We start from the raw sequence: 20893 nt of genomic DNA, 5'->3' as shown, positions 1-20893 counted from the left end.
CGTTTAACCTTGAACTGGTCCTTTTAGGTGATCTTAATCATCCCTAATTCCAACCTGTTCCTCTCAAAGTGATCTCTACTTAAGGCTTTTGTGAAGATGTCAGCAATTTGCTTGTCAGTAGCACAAAATTCCACAGTGAACAAACCTTTCTCATAGTTGTCCCTCAAAAAAATAGTGCCTAACATCTATGTGCTTAGTTCTATTATGATGAACTGGTTTCTTTGTCATACTAATAGCACTAGTGTTATCACAAAAAAAATAGGGATGCAACCACATCAATTCCAAAGTTCAATAATTGTTGTTTGATCCACAACAGTTGAGCACACCATGAAGTAGCAACAATATACTCAGCTTCAGCAGTAGATAAGGCCATTGAATTTTGCCTTTTTGGTAGCCTATGACACAAGACATGAACCAAGGAAGTGTGCCATACCTGGGTTGCTCTTCCTATCAACTAGAAAACTTGAAATCGAGCATAAAGACCTACGCTGCACACAATGTCAGGTCTGCTAGTAGTGAGATATAAAAGAGAACCAATCATTCCCCTATACAACTTCTGATCAACAGATGAACCAGGTTCATCTATAGCCAATTTTGTGGATGTTGCAATAGGAGTGTCAATCTCTTTGGATGTTCCTTCCTGGTATTGTTACTAAGTAATATGTTCATGGACAGGTTCCCTCGAGGTTTGAGGATCAGTTCCTCTCTAGTCAGTTCCCCCTGTCATGTTGCCATGGGTGGAAGGACCTGTTCCATCACATGTTCTTTCCTGTGATGCTTCTGCAGGCTGGACTATGGTTTCACCATTTGAATTTCTTATCAGCCCAATCTCTTCATTATCTTTCTCCTGCTTCTCAGAAATAATGTTAGTTTTAAATAACATATACATTTTTTCTACACACATAGTTCTTTTACTGTATATCTTATAAGCTTTACTATGTGAAGAATATCCCAAGAATACTCCCTCATCACTTCTGGGATCATACTTACCTAGGGAGTCTTTGCCATTATTGTGCACAAAGCACTTGCATATAAATGCCCTAAGATGGGATATATTCAGCTTTCTCCCTTTAAGTGACTCATAGGGAATCTTCTTAACAAGAGATCTAGTCATGCAACTATTTATGCTATAGCATGCAAAAATTCAGCAAACTTAGCATTTTCAAATTCAGTTCCATGGTAGACCTAATTGATGCAAATTGATTACCTAGTTGTTTTTGAGTTTTTCTAACAAAAGAAGTAAACATGTCAGATGCTTCATCTTTAGATGTTAAAAATAATGTCCAAGTAAACCTAGAGTAATCATCAACAAGCACCATCACATATCTTTTACCACCTCTGCTTAATGTTCTCAGTGGACCACAGAGATCCATATGGACCAGTTCTATCATTCTGGTGGTGCTTACCACTTTCTTGCATTTAAAAGAGGATCTTACCTGCTTCCCCCTTGCACAAGCCTCACAAAATTTGTCTTCCTTGAATTTGATGTTAGGCAGCCCTATCACCAGATTCTTGGAGACTGATTTGTTGAGTTGACTCAGACTTGCATGTCCAAGTCTCTTGTGCCAAATGAGGGATCATTGTCCAACACACTTAAGCAAGTGAGTTCATTTTCTGAAAGTGTGGACAAATCTACAATGCATGTATTGTTTACTCTTTTTCCCTGCAAAACAATCTTGTCAATGGTAAGATTAATCACACAATATTTGGTAGTGGTGAATGCTACCAAGTTACCTTTATCACATAATTGTGATACACTGATTAGATTGTACTTTAGGCCATCTATCAAGTAGAAATTCTCAATAGAGTGATAAACAGTCTTACCTACCTTTCCAACCCCAATGATCTCACCTTTCTTCCCATTTCCAAAGGAGACATTACCTCCTTTGAGGTCCTCAAGTGAAGGAACTAGTTCTTGCTTTCTGTCATATGCTTTGAGCAGCCACTATCCATGTACCATATTTGGTTGCTCCCTTTCACTTGGACCCATAAAAGGAAATCAGGGGTTAGTCTTAGGAACCCAAACTAGTTTGGGTCCCTTTCTATAGGCAAAAGGGTGAATCAGATTCTTTTAGCCCAACCTGGCAGCCTATTTTTCCCTTGAACAAATTCTTTATTCTTTTTACTAGCCTTTTCTTTTGCAATACATTCAGATTTATAGTGACCAGATTTACCACAATGTGTGCAAATTTTGTTCTCAGGAAGTGTGAGGTACTTGCTTTTACGGTCCCACTTTGGTGCTTGAGTCCCATAGCCAAGTCCTCTTTTGTTGCTACTGTGATGCTCTTGCAACCAAGAGAGTGCATCAGAGGCCTTGTTCCATTTGCAAGTTCTGTCTAATTCATGTTTCACCTTTCCTAGATCTTCTTTAAGGACTTTAATCTGCTCATCTCTTTTGTACAGCTCATCTTTCATTTTTCCTACATTTTTTTCTAAAGTGAGTTGTGTGTGATCAGATTTCTTTTTACCAGTTCCTAATTTCAATTTTAGATTTTCAGATTTAAGCTCTAGGACTGTGGTGTCAAGTTCATGAACCCGGTTCTTCAATCCAGGTTTTTGCACTTAGCTTTCGGAATCACACACTCCTTAGACAACTGTTCCTTTTCATTGTTTATAACTTCAAATTCATCAATGGAATCTAGAAGTAATTCAGATAGACTTTCTTTAGACAAAAACTTAATCTTGTCTTTGAGATGAATTATACTTACCTCAGATACCTCATCGGATTTCCCAATTGCCATAAGTGCTTGTTCATCTCCATCTTCGTCTTCTGAGTCATCATCTGAGCTTTCACCCCAAGCAGCAACCATAGCCTTTGTTGATCCTTTGTTCTTCTTGGGATGAACCTGTTCCTTCTTCCTGTTCCTTCGTTCAGCTCTTTCCTTCTTCCATTCAATTTCTCATTGAGGGCAATTTTTGATGTGGTGATCAGTCTTCCCACACTTGTAGCACCCCTCATTGGTTTGTTTTTCAGGAACCCTTGGTTTGTTGTAGCTTCCATTTCTTGAAGGACCATTTTCTCTTATTAGGTACTTCTTAAAATTCTTTGTGATCATGGTCATTTCATCCTCATCTAGATCAGCACCTTCAGTGATTCTGAATGCCAGGCTCCTTTCCTTCTTAGGTGCATCCATCTTCATGGTTTGCCTTCTAAGTTCATAGGCAGTGAGATTTCCAATTAGCTCATCCAACTTGAGAGTGGCAATGTTCTTTGATTCCTGAATAGCTGTGATTTAGCTTTCCCAAGAGATTAGCAGTACCCTTGTCAAAATCTTCTCAACTTTGTCTTCTTCAAGAATAACCCTTCCAAGAGACTTAAGTTCATTTGTCAGTGTGGTGAACCTTGTATACATCTCTTGGATGGTTTCCCATTCCTTCATGGTGAAATTATCATATTGAGAATACAGCAGTGTTCCTCTGGACCTCTTCACTTGAGGTGTTCCTTCATGTGCAACTTGCAAAGTATCCCAGATTTCCTTAGCAGTGGTACAACTTTGAGTTCTACTGTACTCATCTGGACCAAGTCCACACACAAGCCATTTCTTGGCCTTAACATTTTTCTCCCATTTTCTTAAATCCTCAGTAGTGCAGTCAGCTCTAGTTTTTGGCACATCCACTCCTTCAGCATTCTTCTTTGTAGTTGCTAGAGGACCATCAGTGACTATGTCCCAGAGTTCATAGTCTTCTCCTATGATGTGATCCCTCATCCTATTCTTCCACCAAGAATAGTACTGACCATTGAAAAGTGGAGGCCTAATAGTGGATTGCCCTTCCCAGTTCCCAGGTGGTGCACTCATGTTGATCTTTTCCTAAGGTGTTAGCCTCTTCAAGGATAACCTGCTCTAATACCAATTAATGTTCTAAACGTCAATACCACACAAGAGGGGGGTGATTTGTGTGGTACTCAATTTTTCGCTTAAACTGCTTCTGGAAGGACCTGGTTCTTCTAGGTGTACTTATTACTACTGTTTGCGGAATTAAAAGTACATAAAATAAAGAACACAGAGATTTTTACGTGGAAAACACCTGGCTCAAAAGGTGAAAAAACCACGACCTACTACTCAGTAGGATTTTCCCAAACTTCCACTAAAATCAGTGAGCCAAAACTGCATTTACAAAACTCTTTGTAAACCTAAGTATTAACTCTAATCCCGTTGTGGCAACCAGCCTCTAACTGCTGCGACAACTTCAAGTTAACTCTAACTTGAATACTCAAAATACCTATTACAATTGCTTCTAGATAAAGCTGAAAGGTACAATATGAAACACCTACTACAATTGAACTAGAAATAAAGAAAGACACATAAAACTCTTTATGGAGCTGGTTCTTCAATCTGGTTCATGTAGCTTCTGGTTTGCACACTTGAATCACACACGAACTGCTTGCAAAAAGCCTTGCTATTTTTCTCCCAATTCACGTTTTACTTCTGCATTTTTGTGCAACAATTTAATTTGAGAACATCCTGCAATTTATAGAGTTAGTAGATAAAGAGATAACTAGAGTTCTGATGCAACTCTTCCTTGGTGGAAGAGTTCTAGTTGATTTCAACTTCTAACTCCTTCCCTATCTTGACTTGTGTTCTCTTTGATTAAGGACTCCTTCTCCTTATCAATTATGCAACCTTTTCGATCAGGAGATATTAAATACACCAAGTTAAGCTTATCTCCTTCACGTGCATCCCACATGTTTGAATCTACCCGTTTTTGTGAACCTGAGGGATGGACCACTGGATGGACCTGGTTCATGTCTGAGTTCCTTTGTCAGTCTTCAAAACTAACCTTTACTTGGGCCAACACTTTGGCTCCTTCGGCAGAAGCCTACTTGGGTATACCGAGCCTGAGGGGGCTCCTAGTTAGTCATCCTCGACCCTGATTTTTGATTGATATCGGTTGTGAACGTCCGATCAGGTCACGGCGGGATATTCAACCAGATTCTGTTTCAGCTACTTCGAAGCCACCGAGCTTCGTTCATTCAGACCTTGAGTAAAGGCCTGCACTGCCCAGTCATCGGAGACTGGTGGTAGTTCCTTTCGTTCCATTTGAAAGCGAGATACGAACTCTCGCAGCATCTCATTCTCCCTCTGCTTAATCTTGAAGACGTCGGATTTCCTTGTTGCTACTTTGATAGCACCAGCATGTGCCTTAATGAAAGAATCCGCCAGCATGGCAAATGAACCTATCGAGTTTAGGGCCAGGTTGTGATACCACATCATTGCCCGTTTAGAAAGCGTTTCCCCGAACTTCTTCAGTAAGACAAACTCGATCTCGTCGTCCTTTAGGTTGTTGCCCTTCACTGCACAAGTGTAAGCGGTAACGTGATCATCGGGGTCGGAGGTTCCGTAGTACTTCGGAAGATCTGGCATCCTGAACTTTTTTGGAATGGGTTTCGGTGCCGCTTCCTGTGGGAACGACTTCTGTACGAACTTCTTTGAATCCACACCGTTCAAGATAGGGGGTGCGCCCGGAATTTGGTCGACCCTGGAGTTGTAGGTCTCGACCTTCTTGTCGTTGGCTTCTATCTTCTTCTCACCCGATTCGATCCTCCTCGTGAGATCCTCAAGCATCTTTACGATGGCGGGGTCGACTGCCGACCCGTTGTTGCTTGATCTCTCTGGTACCTGCTCGGCTGGGGGAGCCGTCCCCGGTGCTACCGTGCTAGGAGTTTTCTGGTGACTTTGCAGCTGAGCAATAGCCAACTGTTGTGCCTGCAACATTTCAAAAATAACGTGAAGGCTAACCTCCCGTTCTTCCCCAGCTGGGGTTTTCTGAGCTTCTTGTTGGTCTCCTTGGTGCACGCTCTTGTTAGTGTGGGAGCTTATATCGACGTGTTGGGTGTCGCGTGAGACCGCGTCCACAGGAATTGGCTCTGGTGCGTTCACAGGGTTTCGTGGTGGTACACCAACACCTGGAACGTCCACACCATTTTCTCCATGGTTCTCAAGATCGTTGTTTACTGAATCAGATATTTTGACCTGAAATCAAAGATCTTGGGCAAGAAAAAGCGTGAAAGATAACTTGCGTTGTGTAGTAAAACCAGCAAGAAAATAATCACTATTATTTTTAGCCCCATTGTGGGCGCCAAACTGTTTACCGTGAAAATGGTAATAACAATTAAATTTGATTACGAGGTTCTAAAAATACGTGATCTATTTTTATGCTAGTTGTAAAGTAATAGATGCTAAGTAAAAGGTTAGAAATCAAGATTATAGCTTAGAAACAGTATGATAGTCGAACCAAACAGTTGAGATCGGGGGTCTCGAGCCGTCGATTGTGAGGCCTCGGAGTCGAGCTGGATGGCCGATTCGGGGCAGTCGAGAGGGGGATAACAGTTATGAGAGCTATGATGATGGCCCTTTATGATCAATGATAGGCAATAAATGAAGAACAATAAATAGAACACAATGAATATAAGCAATAAATGAAGTAATGAAATCAAGAGAATATGTTAGAGAGGAGAGAGAATGTTCGTGTGTTTCTTAGTATTGAGCAACAGTTATCTACAAATGACGAGGATTCCCTTTATATATGAGGGGGAAATCCCAACATAGTACAAAATACATTAATTACAAAGATATGGGACTGGTACAGCCATTTAATGCCTTGATTCGCCTTTTGACTAGTCCACTAGACTTGACCAGCTATATCGCGCCTTGGAAACTTCACCTTGATTCGCCGAGACCACTAATTCACATTGCCTCGGGGCCGGCCATTACTTATACTATCTCGAAGTCGACCATCGAGAGTTCTCGGAGTCGATCACTGGAAACCCTCGAGATGCCTTGATTCTCGTGAAATCGAACCGTCGATTTCTACCGTATACAAAATGCATGCAAACAAATTAGGCGTTTGACAGTTCCAGAATTGAGACGCGTTAAAGTCATTAAGCCCTATAGTCATGGTTTCTATGTGATCTAGGAATTCAAACATGCAGGCAATTTCATATGCAAGGTGCCATTTTAGATACAACTTCTGAGCGACTACACAATTGCCTACTAATTGTAGGTTATAAGCGATTAAACCTATAGACATGCTATCTAGGTGATTTACGCAGTAGCTAGTAGTGATAGACATGGAAGACATTCAGAATTACTCAGTTTAATCCTATAGGCATGCTTTCTAATAGTGGCAACGAAACAATGTTAAAAGTTTAATATTAGCACTTAAAAAGCGAGTGGGATTACCCTATAGGAAGGATTTCTACAATTAGCGATTGAACTGGTTTTAGCTCCTATAGGCATGTCTCCTAAGTGAATAATTATAACAACAGCACATTAACCAATTAAAACCCTATAGGCATGATTCCTAAAATGCAGATTTGCAGAACATAAACTAACACAACCTTATGGTCATAGTATCTAACGAATATGCTGTAATGCAAATTGAAACATTGGTCATTTTATTTCCTATAGGCATGATATTGTCACGACACAACTTTCCCTCCGTTTGGGTATCGTGATGTCACCAAGTCTTAGGGATTAGGTAATCCTAACTCATACTGAAATACCACAATAATAAATGAAATTTAACAGTCTTGAAGCAGAAATCTCTACAAATTTAAAATTTCCAAAACCCGGTAGTACAAGTCATAAGCTCTACAGAGTTTCCCTACAGCTTCTAAACACAACCGTATGGGAATAAGTACAACAGTGTGAATATAAAATAGGAAGGTGACTCCGAAGCCTGCGGACGCAGTAGCAGGGCTACCTTGAGTCTCCTCGGCAAAAATCCGCACAGCTACTATCGAACAATACCTGGATCTGCACAAAAAAATATGCAGAAGTGTAGTACGAGCACACCACAGCGGTGCCCAGTAAGTATCAAGACTAACCTCGGTGGAGTAGTGACGAGGAACAGTCAAGACACCCACTGGTCTAATAAGCAAAACAAATATAGGTATAGAAACAACAGAACATGATATCTATACGAAGACTAAGCGATATTGCTAACAATACAGTAACTACAGTAAGGAAAGGAAACAACAAGTAACAGCGAAACACCATAATAAAGCACATAAAAGTGAACGGAAATACAACCCAAATTCAAAATCACAAATACAGTAAGGACAAGTCATAACTCAGCAACTACGACAGTTTTTCACATTAGGTCATAGCCAACAACTTCAGTCAGTTAGTCAAATCTTTCAGTTGATAAAAACATTTCGAAATATACTTCCTTCAAGTAAATATTTTTTCCAAAATAGTTCCCTAAAAATGAATACCTTTCGAATATAACCCTTTCAAATAAATATCCTTTGAATATGAGTCACCCTGTGACACCTCATCACATAGTCATACAATACGGGTCTCAATACCTGAACCCTAACACTTGGCATCATGTGCCCTCATCAGACCTCATAATCCTACTGACAACTCACGTACCCAAAAGAGTCATTCTCACATGGAAGGCAAATAAACAAGGGTGTGCGTCTATACTCAGCAATCTCAAGGAGCCTCCTATCCGATAAGGGTGCTTAGCCACGTGTATGCTTGTGCAAGTGTCCTAACATAGTTCATACCAGCTAGTACGGTTAAGGACAAGAATGGACAGCACATATACTGTTTACACAGGGATAGGATCAATGAAAACAACAGCTCAGAACACAGTGATAATAACAGGGGATCTCCCGGGATACCGTCCCGTAGTCCCAAACGTAAATATACCGAGGATCTCCCGCGATACCGTCCCGTAATCCAAATCATAAATGTACAGGGGGATCTCCCAGAATACCGTTCCGTATTCCCAAAGTAAATATCCAGTACAGGGGGATCTCCCGGGATATTGTCCCGTAGTCTCAAACGTAAATGTGCAGGGGGATCTCCCGGAATACCGTTCCGTAGTCCCAAAGTAAATATGCAGAACAGGGGATCTCTTGGGATACCGTCCCATAGTCCCAAACATAAATATGCAGGGGGATCTCCCGAAATACCGTTCCGTATTCCCTAAATAAATATGTAGTGCAACCAAAGAGAATACAATTACAGCACGGCAGAAAACTCATACATCACCGTAACAAGTATAACAGCAACAATGACAATAATACAAGGTACGACAAGTAAGTCGACTCATGAACTGTAAATCACGAAGAAACGATAGGACTAGCTCACAAGGAATAACCATAGAAGAGAATGCTGGCATAAAGGGAACAGTTCAACAAAGGGAAAACTAACATGTAGCAACGATCTCACAATACACAGGTCAATAACAAGGGCAATCAACACAAGGCAAGTAGTCCCAAATAAAGGCAAGTCAACAAAGATATGGGTTATCTAAACTCCTTTTTAAGGTTGAACAAATACGAGGATATCCGACAATTCAATTAAGGAAAGATGATCTTAGCTTCACTTAAAACTAAGCAATTATCGGAGGAGATGATGATAATTCCCAAATAAGACAAGCAGCTATGAAAAGACAGCATGACAATAGGAGAAGCGAAATTCTTCAGTTAAGTCAAATAGGAGTCGATTAGGCAATAAGAGTGAATCATGAAGCAATTAATTCCAATTAAGCATGTAGAGGTGAAACTAGTAAATAGGAAACTCAGTCATGTCAAGAACACATTCATACACAGTGAATATGAAGACCTAAGAACCCTAAAAGGCCAATTTTCCACAAATAAGTCCGAACACACACTCGTCACCTTGCGTACACGAACTACAAGCAACATAGAAGACACAAATCCTAAGGGGAAGTCCCCCACACAAGGTTAGGCAAGATACTTACCTCAAGGACGAGAAATCGATACTCTAAATGCACTTCTCAGGTGAAAAGACCTATGGACGGCTTAAATCCAACCAAATTAACTTCAAAGCACAAATTAAACACATAAGAAACTATTCCAGATCATAAAGTCTTAATCTTTAACGAAATCCAAAAATTGGTCCAAAAGTCGACCCCCGGGCCCGCACCTCGGAACCCGACAAATTTTACAAAATCCAAATACCCATTCCAATATGAGTTCAACCATACAAAAATTATCAATTTCCGATACCATTGGGTCCCCCAAATCATGATTTTTCATTTTAGCAATTTTCTTCAAAAACTAACTTTTCCCTCAACCCAAAACACAAATTAAAAGATAAAAATGAAGATTAAATCATGGAATATGTTAGATTCTAGGTGAAGAACGCTTACCCAATCGATTTACTTGAAAAACCCCAAAAGAAGCTCCCAAATCCGAAGTTTAAAACTCAAAATATGAAGAAATGGCCAAACGCTCGACTTACATGATTCTGCCAGGACTTCCGCATATGCGGTCAAGAAACCGCATCTGCGAGACCGCATTTGCGAGAAAGAGACCACATCTGCGAACTTTGGCTAATTGGCCTGGGACCGCATCTGCGGATATACAGCCGCATCAACGGCGTCGCAGAAGCGAAAGGGAAACCGCAGGAGCGTAAATTCTCCGCAGGTGCGATCGCTGGACCGCAGAAGTGTGCAAGCTCCCAGACCTTCATGACCGCAGAAGCAGCCGGGCTCATGCAGAAGCGGAACCGCACCTGCGCTCCAAGGTCGCAGGTGCGAAAACACCAGAACCAGACCTGCTTAAAACTATGCAAAATATCCCAACCTTGTCCGAATCACACCCGAGGCCCCCGGGACCCCGTCTAAATACACCAACAAGTTCTATAACCTAAAACGGACTCGCTCGAGGTCTCAAATCATAGCAAACAACACCGGAAATACAAATCGCGCCATGAATCGAACTATGAACTTCCAAATCTTCCAATTTCTAAAACTCGCGCCGAAACCTATCAAACCAACCCGGAATGGCGCCAAATTTTGAAGACAAGTCCCAACTGACAAGACGGAGCTGTTACAACTTTCAGAATCACATTCTGACCCTGATAGCACAAAAGTCAACTATGGGTCGTAGACATGTAATTTTTGACCCGCCACATCTTCAAGCTATATTAGCAGTTTCGCATATTTTATATATTTATTTGAGTTATTTTAATTATTTTAGGATTATAATATACTATTTTATTGTTATTTTATTTGGTCTGTTTTAGTATTTAAAAAATAAATAAATCAAAAACACAAAAATAGTTTCAAGTCTATTTAATTTAACGATAATTAGTACTATATGTAGTACTACCATTTTCAACTATTTTATCTATTTTTATATTGTATGATCTTTCAAAAAAAATAGTTTCCTTAATGTTTAGTAGTCATACTATTTTACTAAGATTTTTTATTTATTTTTTATTTTTCTCTACTTTTATTTTTATAATAATCTTAAAAAATACCAAAAAATAGTTTCATAATATAATATTATTTATTTTAATTAATAGAGTTAGTTATGTATTTTATAGTATAGATTTTACATTATTTATAGAAAAAAAGATTAAGATTTTGGGTTGAAAATGCCCGATTTCGGATAGCCCAAAACATTTAGCCCAAAATTCCTTTTAACTTAATAGCACCCCACTTCCCCTTTAAAAAGAGACATCAGCAAAAAAAAAAATCCTAGGGACCTAAGCTAAAAAACGGCTGCAACACTCCTAAAAAAAGTAATCATCTCTCTTTCCCATTCTAAAAAGCTAGACCTAAGACCAAAAAAAACCCCAGTAAGACCCTCTCCAGCGACTTCCCCCTTTAAGAAATGGATCTCTTTCTATCAATTAAAAGTGATATACACAGATACAATAGAGAAAAGGGAACGGAGAAGAAACAAATTTGAAAGAAAAAGCAACAAAAAAAAATGAAAACCAAAAAAAAACGGGAAAGGGGACTCAGTACAAACAGTGGCTCTCGATTTTGAGCTAAGAGCAGAGAACGGTTTTCGAGCTAAAAGAAAGGGGGTTAAACACAAATAGAAGGGCTAAGGAGAGGGACAAAACAATGCTCTTTTTTGAAGAAACATATCTTTTTATACTTTTTTACTTTGCGCATAAGTCCACTACCTTTTTGTATTAAAGGGGTTTAATTTTGGATTTTTGGTACAAGGCTGAGCTTTGTATTTAATTCACCGTCAAAAACCAGCCCTCCAATTAGCGCCAAAGCAGAGAAATACTAACATACAAGCTCGAGGTCCGCCGGAATTCTATTTTTTGAGTCAATCGGGTCAGTGTATTTTCGTTCGAGGTCCTGTTCGCGGTTTGGCCTTCTTTTGATTTTGACGCTGTAAAATGATCAAATTCAAAGTAACATCTTAAGGTCCATTTTTATCCTTTCATTTTTCTCATTGTTTTTTTAATCTTGGGATATAATGGCTTCATTGTATATTTGATGCTTTGTCTTTTTTATCATGCTTAGCTTTCATCTTAATTTCCTTTTAGTGATTAATATTTGTTTTTGTTTGTATCTGCTTCATTGTAGTTTTCCTTTTATTTAGTTTAGTTTAAATGCTTAATTGTTGTCTATTTTTCATCATTTAGGTAAGATAATGAAGGTTTAATATAAATCCTTGAATTGGTAGATTGAGTCCGTGGAGTTGGGACTAAGGCAACAAATAAAGGTTTGGCTTTGTCCTGCTGTATTGACCCAGTAAAGTAACGAAATTGGTTTGAGAAAATATGGTTTGGAAGAGATTAACAAGAATTAAGAAGTTTCTTTGGGCTATATGTTTAGTAGCTACATTGAATACACTAGAATGCTTTAAGTGTGCTCTAGACTAATCAAATCATCGTGATTATGTACACGTTCGCGTGACATAATTACGATTCTTTTGAAAATAAATTGAGGTATGCGTTTGCGCAACTTCGGCCAAACATTCTTAATAATAAAGCGTTATTAATTGTGTACACGTACGCGTGACATGATTCTTGATGCACCGAAAGAAATGAGTACACGTACGCGTGACTCGTTTCAGGTTAATTCCTTAATTAAAAGCGGCAAAAAGGTAAAAGTACGTAGGTTCCAAAATGAGTAATTAAAACAATTTAATTAAGCCAAGTATAAATTGCTAAGCGACCGTGCTAAAACCACGGAACCCGGGAATGCCTAACACCTTCTCGTGGGTTAACAGAATTCCTTACCCGGTCTTCTGTATTCGCAAACCATAAATAAGAGTCAATTTCCTCGATTTGGGATTTAAAATAAACTGGTGTCTTGGGACACCATAAAGTGGCGGCTCTGATTAAATAAATAATCCCATTTCGATCAATGTCACTTTAATTGGAAAAAACTCCCTTATATCTCCCCTATCCCCTTGGGAAAAGGAGGTGTGACAGTTCTGGCGACTCTGCTGGGGAAAAGGACCCAGAATCTCTAGTTCAGGGTTCAGAATTCGAACTTGTTAATGTGATTTTTACTTAGCTTTATTAATTGTTGATATTACTGAATTTTGCGGGCCTAATATGATAATTGCCGCTTATTTACCACTTTGATATTATTTGAACTGTATTAAACTGTCTCCTTACGCCTCCCTTCTGAGTCTTCAAAAAAATGGTGCACATGTTCGCATGGCCTGCTTTTCTGTTAAAAGTCATACCAAATAGAACGAGGATGGATCAGCCACTAGGTGGGGTAAACTTTCATGCTCCCGGTACGTCGCTCCCACCTCGGCTCAAGTTGTCCACTTGGGTAAGCCAGGTTTAGAATACAACCCCAGGTTTAAACCTATAATAACAAAACCTCATGCCGGATCCCTAGTAGGAACGTTTGTTTGCATCACGTGCATTTGACTTTGGGGACTCAACACAGGGGTTGGGTCCGTCTAGGACAGGTGTACCCGAAATAAAAGACTATCCTGATGCATCTTACGCTCTATTTGTACATTTATTTGCTTCGGTTTGTATGTTGACCTGCTAAGGAAAGAAAAATAATAGAAAAACCAAGAGTGAGGTAGGATAGAGAATTCACCCGGTTCTGAAAACCTCGGTATTGAAAAATGCCTCAAAACTCTGTCAAAATTTTTGAAAAAAAAAAAGAGGAAAAGAAAATGTACTTCAAAAAAATGAAAGTGAGTCAATATCATATTTTTCCAATTATGTCAAAACTGGATGAACTACGCAAGTCTGATTCTCACCGGATGTGAGATACGTAGGCATACCTCATCGGTTCCGGCCCACAATTTTCAAAAAAATCCAAAAAATATTTTCCTTTACTTCCTTCTTTAGAAAGTCATTCTTTAGAACCCAATTTTTAAAAAAATACAAAAATATTTTCTTTTAATTTCTTCTCAAAATCCAAAAATATTTTGATTCTTCTTTCAAAAATTGAAAAGAAAATTCAAGATTCAAAAATATTTTCTTTTTCTTTAGAAGCATTTATTTCATAAATTCAAAATAAAATTTCAAAAATCCAAAAATATTTCCTTTCTTCTTTAGAAGTTTTTCTTTCGAAATTCCAAAAAAAAAAGTCAAAATTCAAAAAAAAAAATCTTTCTTCTTTAGAAGTCTTTCTTTTCAAAAAAGTTTAAAAAAAGGACAAACAAACAAATCGAAATCAAAAAATATTTTGTTTCTTCTTTTTAAGTCTTTCTTTCGAAAAAAGTCCAAAATCCAAAAAAAAAAAAAGAGTTAGTTTATTTACTTTATTCCTAATATTCCCGAACTATGCAAGATCTAATTCATGTTCCCACATGATACGTAGGCAACCCACATCAAGTTCGATCAACCATTAAAAAATGAATGAAAAAATAAAAAATGAAAAAAAAATGATGATAATAATAAGGACCAACTCAGTCCATTCTAACGTGTCTTTTATTTTGAATTGTAAAGAAAGTTTGAGGTGGTCGGTTTGTGGTAAGCTGACAAAAAAAGATCTAAGGGGAAAATGGCAACTGACGTTGAAGCTGTTACGAGTGCTCAAGAGACTCAGGGTCAGAGGTTTCAACAAGAGTCTACTGTGTTTGAGGAAAATAGAATACTGAAACAACAAATGACTGAAATGTCTCAAGCATGGGCGAATGGCCAAGGATCGCCCCTTCCTATTCATGGTTTTCCAGAGTTCACATCCATCTCAACTATTGCCATTCCATTCTCATTGTCTGATCAATCCTATCCACCTGGGTTCAGTCATTATCCCAACTGTACGACTACTGCTGGAACTTCTGTTGTGCGCTCCCATAGTTTGCCATTGACAACCAATCAGACAACCACCGACGGTGGTGTAGAAGAAAACTCATGAGTCACAATTTGCTATCCAGCAAGAGCAGTACCACTCTCCTGAGTACCACTCGTACTTGTTTGATCTTCCTGCAAATATTGAGAAGCCTGCCCGAAAGATGGCACAGGAAGAAATGACCCAAAGACTGAAAAGCTTAGAACAACAGTTGAAAAACATGCAAGGGTTGGCAGGTCAGAAGAGTATTGCCTTCAAGGATGTATGTATGTTCCCCGATGTTCGTTTGCCACTTGGTTTCAAGATCCCCAAATTTGAAAAGTATGATGGACATGGAGACCCAATAGCCCACCTGAAAAGGTATTGCAATTAGCTAAGAGGTGCAGGAAGAAGTGAAGAATTGCTAATAGCTTATTTTGCGGAAAGCCTTAAGGGAGTAGCCTCCGAATGGTTTATGGATCAAGACACATCCCGCTAGTATGTTTGGGATGACATGGCACAAGCCTTTGTCAAACAGTTCTAATACAACATCGACATCGCCCCAGACCGCAATTCCCTTTCAAACCTGAAGAAGAAACCAACTAAAAGTTTCAGGAAATATGCCACTAAATGGAGAGAGCAAGCAGCTAGAGTTAAGCCACCCATGGATGACCACGAGCTAATCACTGTCTTTCTTCAGGATCAAGAGCCAGATTATTTTCAAAACATGGTGTCCACAGTGGGTAAATCCTTCTCAGAAGCAATCAAAATGGGGGAAATGGTTGAGAATGGTCTTAAGACAGGCAAAATTATAAGTCAAGCAGTTCTCAAAGCCGCAACTCATGCTGTCCAGATTGAATCTGATAATTTTAGTGACACGAATGAGAAGGACGAAGAAATCATGATGACATCAGGGTCGAGAAGAGGTCCTAGAAGAGCATCTCGAAGGTATGACCAGCCTCATCTGTTTTCCGATGATGCTCCTGAGCACTACTATCCACCTCAGAACTCACAATACTCTGTTGCTCCACCTCAGTATGTTGTCCAGCCACCAAATCACCCAAGAAGGCGAGCACGAGCATCACAAATCTCCACCAGCCCTTACAAAATTTTCAAGTGCCCTATAACCCACATCCAAGCCAGAGGTATAAAGGGGAACAAAGGTTGAAAGATAATTTTACTCCAATAGGAGAGTCCTATGCAAGCTTGTTTGAGAAATTAAAGCATTATGACATGATTGCACCTATTCCTCCAAATCACGTGGATCCACGTGCAAGAAACTTTGACCCTTCTAAAAGGTGCGAATACCATTCCAATGCCTAGGGGCCAATGTTGAAAGCTGTCGGGATTTGAAAAGAGAAATAGAAAGGATGCCAGGAAAAACTGATTGTGATCCAAGACAGTGACACCCAGAATATCACGCAGAATCCTTTACCTGCACACGATGATGACACTTTGTGGGGATGATGCGTGGTGACATGGAGAATGAGAATCCTCTCGGGAACTTGCCGACTGAAATTGGAGAAGGCCATGGTGATTCTGATGAGCGAAATTGTGGCCAAATGTCAAGCTTAGCAATTGAAAAGTCATTCCCTCCTCACTAGGAAGGAATCTTGGTAGCTTGTTTTGATGTTTTTTCTATTATCTAGGTTATTTCAGGGTTGTGATCCAGATTTTATTTGTTTTATTGAGTCAAATCCTTCTATCCCTCCATTCTGTCTGTGTGAGTCTTGTCCGTTTGTTCTGTTTCTATTTCCATTATTCGGGTTATTATAGGGTTGTAACTCGGATCTTAGGTTGGTTGTCTTGTTTTTAAACCCTTCCATCCTTTACTCAATGAAATATAGTTTGTCCTTTTTTGTCATCCCATGCTTAGTTCTTTTCCCGCTAGTTTTAGTGATATGACATGCATGCGGAATTTTTGGCCAGATCTTAGAAAATTGATTTAAGCTTGAATTGGATAACTGAGAAAAAGATACTTTTGAGGATGAAAAAGAGTTGAAATACTTTGGAATTAAGGTAGAGTAAAATTCACCTTCAAATCATTGTGAAGATCGGGCTTGAGGATATTGAATCAATTGAAGCTTGGTCGAAAGTTTGACATTAATGGATTTAATGTGTCTTTCGACCACGATACACCAAGAAGATAAACATGTTCATCAATGTCGTGATTGCGAAAGGATACTATGTTTGGCATTCTCGAGGCTGGGAGGCCCTTTTTCTGCTATCCAAACACTTTATATCCTTCACTACCCCTTTTGACCCCATATTATTTTCTTTGACCACCCTCTTTTGGAATCAAGTTTAGAGTCAAGAGCCGAAAAACAAAAACTGAAAAAAAACAGAAAAAGAAAAAGAAAAAAAGTCCATGTCCCAAGAATACTAACTGGGCAATTCTTAGAAAGTTCAAGTGAATAAAAAAGAAGAAGAAAAGAACTGTCAAAGGTCCAGCAAGGTCCATGCCCCCAGAAAATAAAAGCTGGGGCAACTTGTTTTGAAAACAACAAAAAAAAAGACAAAAGGAAAAAAGACAAAGAAAAAGAAAGAAAGATGAAAATAAATAGTTAGGTCAGATGTTTGAACTACGTTCGACCTGATTCCTTAAAAAAAAGGATACGTATGCAGCTTACACGGTTCAGTCCAACCAAATAAGAATTCAAAAATAAATCCAAAAAAAATCCCAATATCTGAAATTGGAGCAAAGATTTTATTTGACTTTTGAAAGAGTAGATTCCAAGAGTTGTAAGTCTACAACCCTTCATTTTGAGTCTACTTTGAGCCTTCATGCCAACCCTCCTTTCCAACCTTATCCAAAAGCCTTCCAAATAAAGACCTCCCAATCAACCTTCAAGAATGCCAAGAGATGCATGCAATGAGCAACAGTTGTCACACGACATAGAACACTGTCAGTTGCTCACACAAGAAAGCAAAAGAAAAAGAAGAATAAAGAAGAAAAAATGAGAGAGTCTTACTAGTGAAAACCCTCACGGGCACTGTAAGACGACGGCAAGTGGAGATGAATAAATGAGAGAGACTTGTTGTTGAAAATCCCTCAGGGCACCACTAGTCGAAAGTGAGTCATGAAGCCGATGCAAAGGATAGGCACGAACAAGCCCGACTTCAAAGGTCATAAGAATGGTAAAAGGGAAGATTGGATTAGCTTGATAGATCAGGCCGTTGAGTCCAAAATGCATGTCATGATCATTAAGGCTAGTTATTGAAAAAAAGAGAAGAAAAAAAAAGAAACAAAAAACTCTTCCTTTCGTCCTTCCGACAAGAGCATTTCTTGTTAATACTTGTTTCTTTGCATCATTGTGTCCTACACTCTGAGTCAGTCCTTGTCAAAACAAGAAAGAAATGATTTCAAAATCTGCTACCAGCTTTTCAATTGCACAAAGTAAATTTGCCATTGCACTCACATTTTTCCTCCTAGGATAAAAACCCTAGTCTGATGGATTTTCTCCCAATAGAAATCTTAGTCTGAGGAATCATTCTCCTAAGATAACAAAAAAAATAGGACCTAGTCTGATGAATTTTCTCCTAGGATCGAAATCTTAGTCTGATGAATCTTTCTCCTAAGATAGAAAATCCAATCTGATGAATCTTTCTCCTATGAAAGAAATCTTAGTCTGATGAATCTTTCTCCTAAAATAACCAAAAAGGACCGAGTCTGATGAATTTTCTCCTAGGATCAAAGTCTTAGTCTAATGAATCTTTCTCCTAAGATAACAGGAAAAAAAACCCTAGTTTGATGAATTTTCTCCTAGGATAAACGTCTTAGTATGATGAATCTTTCTCCTAAGATAACCAAAAAAAGAAGAGAAGACCTAGTCTGATGAACTTTCTCCTGGGATACCAAAAAATACCTAGTCTGATGAACTTTCTCCTAGGATGTCTGATGAATCTTTCTCCTAAGATAGAAAACCTAGGCTGATGAATTTTCTCCTAGGATAATTTAATAAAAAGGGAAGTTTGGGTTTGAAAAAGAAAAGGTCAATTTTTAGTTTTCTTAAGTTATCAATCTTTAGTTTTCTTGAAATCAGGGGCCCCGCCTAGAGAATAGGGTCAAGTTTTACTTTAGTCAAGTTTAGTTTATAGTTTTTTGCAAGCACAATCTCAAATCTAGGAGACGCACTTCCTAGTTTGTTTTTTTTTTACGGATTTTATTTCTTTAGGAGACGCACTTCCTAGTTTTAGGTTAAAGGTTTTACCCCTAGCAGGCGCATTTCCTGGTCTGGGTCTTTCAGGTTATACTTTTTAGGAGACGCACTTCCTAGTTTTGTTCATTCAAGTTTTACCCTAGGAGACGCACTTCCTAGTCCGAGTCATGCAGGGTTTTTTTAGCAGACGCATTTGCTAGTCGAAATTTTCTTGGTTTTACTCGCAGGAGATGCACATCCTAGTCGAGTCTTCAATTGCATCCTTCATCAATAGCATAGGTGATTCATAGGTCTGCTAACAACTCATAAATCTTCCTAGTGCAAACTGGGGCAGAAAAGTTTCTTTTGTTTTGTCTGTTTTGCTGTAGTAGCAGGCGCCCACCTGGAGAACGAGGGAATTCATTTTAGAGTTACTTCAAATTTCAAGTCAGTAGCAGGCGCCCACCTGGAGAACGAGGGAAGTCATTTCAGAATTCAATTCAAGATAGAAGTAGCAGAAGCTCGCCTCAAGAATGCGAGTCAACAGTCCGAGATGACCAAAAGAAGAAGTCTCAATCCAGAATAAAAAAAAGAAAAAAAGGTGAATCCAAAATGCAGAAGCAGAAAAAAGATGTGAACTGCTCAAGACGTGGCCGAAGTCACGAGCACGGCGTGTCCCGTTTTGATCCGAAGAAGCCGTGGAAGAATGAATCAGTACCTGCAGCTAGCAAGCATCAAGGTTCAAATCAAAGTCTGCATGAAGAACCGTTCAAGACTTAAGATCCAGCTCCAGAAGACTTATAGATAGGAATCTTGTAACTCATAGCCGACGGGCTTAGTTAGTCTTTTTTTTCATTTTTGATTTTGATGTAATAACAGGACCGCGGAACGGTCTCTCACTCGACTCTCTCATCCTCTCCAAACACTCCATCACCTCATTCACTTCTGAACTACACGTGGCCTGATTCCTTTATAGCCAAGGATATGTAGGCAGCTCAGATACCAGGGCTCGGTCACATTCTCTTTTCTTTTAGTTTTTGGTCTCTCTAAATAAGAGTCGGGTCAAAAAACGTGTCTCGTCGTTCTTTTTCTGAAAACTCTTCGTGTTTCCAGTCAAAGAGGGGCAGTTTTAGACACGTAATTTTTGACCCGGGTCTACAAGCTATATTAGCAGTTTCGCATATTTTATATATATATTTTAGTTATTTTAATTTTTCTAGGATTCTAATATACTATTTTATTGTTATTTTATTTGGTCTGTTTAGTATTTAAAAAATAAATAAATCAAAAATACAAAAATAGTTTTCTATTTAATTTAAGGATAATTAGTACTATATGTAGTACTACCATTTTCACCTATTTTTATCTATTTTTATATTGTATGATCTTTCAAAAAAATAGTTTCCTTAATGTTTGGTAGTCATACTATTTTACTAGGATTTTTTGTTTATTTTTTATTTTTCCCTACTTTTATTTTTATATAATCTTGAAAAATACCAAAAAATAGTTTTACAATATGATATTATTTATTTTAATTAATTAGAGTTAGTTATGTATTTTATAGTATAGATTTTATATTATTTGGAGAAAAAAAGATTAAGATTTTGGGTTGGAAATGCCCAATTTCGAATAGCCCAAAATATTTAGCCCATAACCCCTTTTAACCTAATAGCACCCCATTTCCCCTTTAAAAAGAGACATCAACAAAAAAAACCTACGGACCTAAGCTAAAAGCTGCAACACTCCTAAAAAAAAGGAATCATCTCTCT

This window comes from Nicotiana attenuata, chromosome 8 (assembly GCF_001879085.1).
Source record: "Nicotiana attenuata strain UT chromosome 8, NIATTr2, whole genome shotgun sequence".
In the NCBI taxonomy this organism is placed as follows: Eukaryota; Viridiplantae; Streptophyta; class Magnoliopsida; order Solanales; family Solanaceae; genus Nicotiana; species Nicotiana attenuata.
The sequence above is the reverse complement of the archived record's forward strand: the minus strand, read 5'-3'. Positions refer to the sequence as shown.